At 31.4% G+C, this 4,331-nt stretch overlaps 1 long non-coding RNA gene across 2 annotated transcripts; it reads right to left on the minus strand.

The window, feature by feature from the left end:
• Positions 1-493: 493 nt before the first annotated feature.
• LOC142223375 (uncharacterized) lies at positions 494-1,699 on the minus strand. Of its 2 annotated transcripts, none has more exons than XR_012718703.1 (3): positions 1,602-1,699; positions 1,127-1,542; positions 494-652 (listed from the first exon to the last, which is right to left on the minus strand). It is a non-coding gene; the product is annotated as an uncharacterized LOC142223375 (long non-coding RNA). The 2 variants fall into 2 exon arrangements; XR_012718702.1 differs by having other exon boundaries at positions 972-1,542.
• Between the last annotated feature and the right edge of the window lie 2,632 nt (positions 1,700-4,331).

Here is a 4,331-nt window from a genome sequence, read left to right on the forward strand (position 1 = left end):
GCGGTTTTTTTTTTCTCCGGAGCGGGAGCGGAGCGGAGCGAAAAAAATGGACCGCTCCGGATCCCTGGGTACTACGTTCGGTTTTCGAGTTGAAAACCACTTTATTTTCGCGATTACTTTTCCTTATATAATCAAAATTATAAATGAAAACAAACTTATTCCTGTAGAGTCTTGCCGAAAACTAATGGAACAAGAAACTACACATCAATTGAGTTAATTTGTCTGCTTTATATTGAACTGTTTTAATAAAGTAACCACCAAAATTTCAACGCGAAAAGCGAACATAGTACTTACCTTAAAATAGCAAACAAATGCTGCTGAATTAGCAAACGTGTTTGCTAAAAGTTTTTGACAAACATCGCTGCTAAAGTAGCAAACTGCGTTAGTTGAAATAGCTAACATGTTTACTGCTATAACAACTACAAATGTTTGTTGTCCCAGCAACACAAATTGTCGTTTTTTAACGATATGTTGAAATGAAACCCGTAAATCATTTAATACTTTAACTTCTACATTTATTAAATGTGTGGAATAAATTGAATTCCATCAAAGTATTGGAAGTTGAGTTGGATTGTTGTCTAGGATTTATTTTCGTTTGTTTTTCTTCTTTGCTCTTATACACGCGGGTAAAACATAACAATTTTAAGACAGTCTGTAATGAAAAGTAAAAAAAAACAATTAGTAATTACACTAGTTTACACTAAAATTTACATTTGATGAGAGTTTGCTTTTTATGTGGTTTAATCTCCTGAATTCGAAAAAAGAGGTTAAAAATAAATTTTAATAAAGCAGTCTCTGAGATATCCTTATATTTTTATAAAGATATCTCAGAAACATGACATAACAAAAAATTTATTTTGTAAACTATTTTTATTTATAGGAATTGTATTGAACGATGTCATCAAATTGATTCATGTCATTATTAGGCTAAAATAGCAACGTTTTAATGTTAAACTGGTTTTAATTCTCACATTTAAGGTGAACTTTGCCAATTATGATAGATTCGGGTACAGTTTAGGTCAGTTATTGTGGCAGCCCGTTATTTCAGGTTCCCTTTGACTATTTAGTCCATTATGATACAGCAGTATTGAACTTCTTTCTTGTCACTGAGTGTTTTAATACTCACATTTAATGTGAACTTTGCCAATTAGGATAGATTCGGGTACAGTTTAGGTTAGTTATAGTGGCAGCCCGTTATTTCAGGTTCCCTTTGACTATTTAGTCCATTATGATACAGCAGTATTGAACTTCTTTCTTGTCAGTCAGTGCCACCCGATTCCATGCAGGAAGCTCAAAGACATGGAATCTCCTTCTTATAGCCGAGCCTGAACATCATTTCCCTTTGCGATGAAAATTTTAGAGTAGCTTTGAAGCACTCAGAAAGGTCACCAACATTACAGAGGAAGTAATCCACTGTTGCAAAACTTTATGGTGTTTGGTCGAAACTAGGATTGAATCCATAACCGTTTGTCTGCACAGCGGGTATGAACAATTGTACGACGGTTGCTCCCATATATCAATGTATAATAGTCATTTTCCAATCTAAAAATTATTAAAAACAAAAGTACTTTAAAAGGGATACAATATTATACAATACTTACCAATTATAATAAAAATAAAAAAAATTGGAAAATATATTCCAAAACAACACAAAATAATTTTTACATTTTCCCGGCTTGTCTCGTGTTTTCGTTTACAAGTGATGCTTTGACGGCGTTTGACATGTCGACGTTGACATTTGTCAAAACCAACAATAGGTCCGTTCGCGTACTTGTCTAGCAATAATTATACAATAAAAACTAGCAAGATAGTAAAAGTGGCAGAGATTTTATTTTTTTAATGGAAACATAGCTGCGCTGCTCCCTTTGTATTCGCGATTCAATAACATATGGAGGAGGTAAGAATAATTTTTGCTGCCACAGAATCCGGACTTTCATCGGAAAATCATCTTGACAAATGAGGCTCATTTCCACCTCAGCGTATATGTCAAAATGCAAAATTGTTTTATCTGAGGGTCCTCTATTCTCAATGTACGACTGTTTAGTTTGGTTAGTGGCCTGGCGGAGTTACTTGATTTTTTTACAAATGAACTTGTTTTATGGTTAGAGCTGGTTGGTGTTGAACTGGACAACGGTAACTTTTAACAGTTACGTGTCACACAAGCAACTCTTTTGCAGGAAACGTTTCTAGCTGGGCAATCCCCAAGATATTGCATTATTAATTACAGCCTCAACCATAGAATTCACATGAATATATTTGGTTGAAATTGTTTTTCATTATCAACTGCAACTGAAAAACAGCAGACAGCGTTTGCTATTAACAACAAACTTTTTTTCTATGAGTGTATATAAACAATAAAATAAACGAATGCAGCAATCAAAAGGATATGTGGAGAGCAATAAAGAAATTTGTTTAAAAAAAAAGAGGATGATTACGTACATGAAATCGAACTGAATGGGAGAATCGTTACACAAGATGTTAAAATAGCAGAAAAATTGAACTCATTCTTTATAAAAAGCATCGAAGATATTTCAAAATCTATACCATACGTTAAATATGAGAACAACATTAATGAAAACTTAAATTCTGTTTTCAAATTTAAGAATGTAACTCTGACTGATATAAAGAATACAATGAAAGCTATGAATAATAAAAAGGATTACAATTCCTTAAATATTAATATGCTATTGAGTAACATTGATTTGTTCGGAAAACATATATACAAGTTGATTAATGGTTCACTGTAGAAAGGATTTTTCCAAATTGTTTAAAAGAGGCATGTGTAGTACCTATAAAGAAGGTGCGAAATACAAAGAATCCAAATGAAATGCGACCGGTAAATATGCTACCTACATTAAGTAAATTAATAGAGAAAATTGTGCACAAACAAATGAATTCTTATTTTGAGAAGAATTTATTACTGTATGAGAAGCAATCGGGATTTAGAAGTAATCACAGCTGCGAAGCTCTTATAAATCTCGTAGTATCAATGTGGAAAATAGATATTGGAAGAAAAAACTTTATAGCTGATGTATTTCTTGATTTAAAGAGAGCACTCGAAATAATATATAGAGAGAATTTATTACTCAAACTAAAAAGCTATATATATGCTGGTTTACATCTTATTAAAATAAGAGATACCAAAAAACCAAATGTGGCGATCAATTTTCTAATCCGAAACTCAATAATTCAGGGGTCCCTCAAGGTGCGTTATTGTGTACCTTACTTTTCCTGATCTATATAAATGATTTGGAATCAGTGGTAAGGAATTCAAACGTTTACATGTTTACTGATGATACACTAATATATGCTGTTGGAAAACCCCTGAGGAATGTGTACGTAAACTGAACGAGGATTTAGCTAGAGTTGATAAGAGAAATTTATTCTAACACGTGATCCACCACGTTCCTAATTCAAATTGCCCACATATTAATAAGTTTTAACATATAATATATAATTTATGACACCAACAGGAAGGATATCAAATTATCTACGCAAAAGTGTTTAAAATAATATTTAAGGTATTTAAAGTATTGTTGTTTTGTTCTTATTTGTTGATACGTTTAATATTGTAGTATTGTAGTGTATTATATAATGTAGAGTATTATTATATATTTTATTTTGACGAAAATTAATAAATTATACAAAATTCATAGAATTTTGGCTTTGACTTTCAATATGAAGTGGGGATATCATTCATACAAATTTTGGGTGAAATGTATTTGCAACGATGTTAATTTTTAATTTGAATCGTATTGAAAATTGTTTAAGAAATTATTGAGTAGCGATGCATTTCAATTTGAGGATAAAGCTGAGTTCTATGTTCAGTTTTCAAGTTTAAAACCATCTAATTTTCACGGTTACTTTTTTTAATCAATTAATTTCGAAATATTAAATGGTTCGCAATCAATACATTGGATATTTTCCATCCATAATTTGAAGAGACTTGATAAAAATGTTATCATCTTCATATATATTTTTGCACTTTTAATTTAGTGTTTTGGTGAAAAACTCGAACATAGTACTCACCTTAACACTTGAGAAGTTATTGCTAAAGGCCGGTATGCACCTCTAGCGAAAAATGTCATTCCCATAAGAAATGCATTGCTATTTATGCTAACGAAATTTTCGGTAGCGTTCAATTTCGTAAGCTGGTACGCACCTCTAATGAAAATAACAGGGTTGTCAAAAGCATATTTTGGCAGCAAACATTTAATTTATTACAATCATTGTGTGCGTAAAAGTTTTAAAAGGTCTGTAAATAATAAACAATTTATTTGAGGAATATTTGGAACATATATTAACAATTTTTAAAAGCGATTAGCTGGTTT

The sequence above is a fragment of the Haematobia irritans genome, chromosome 2, assembly GCF_050003625.1.
Source record: "Haematobia irritans isolate KBUSLIRL chromosome 2, ASM5000362v1, whole genome shotgun sequence".
Classification (NCBI taxonomy): domain Eukaryota; kingdom Metazoa; phylum Arthropoda; class Insecta; order Diptera; family Muscidae; genus Haematobia; species Haematobia irritans.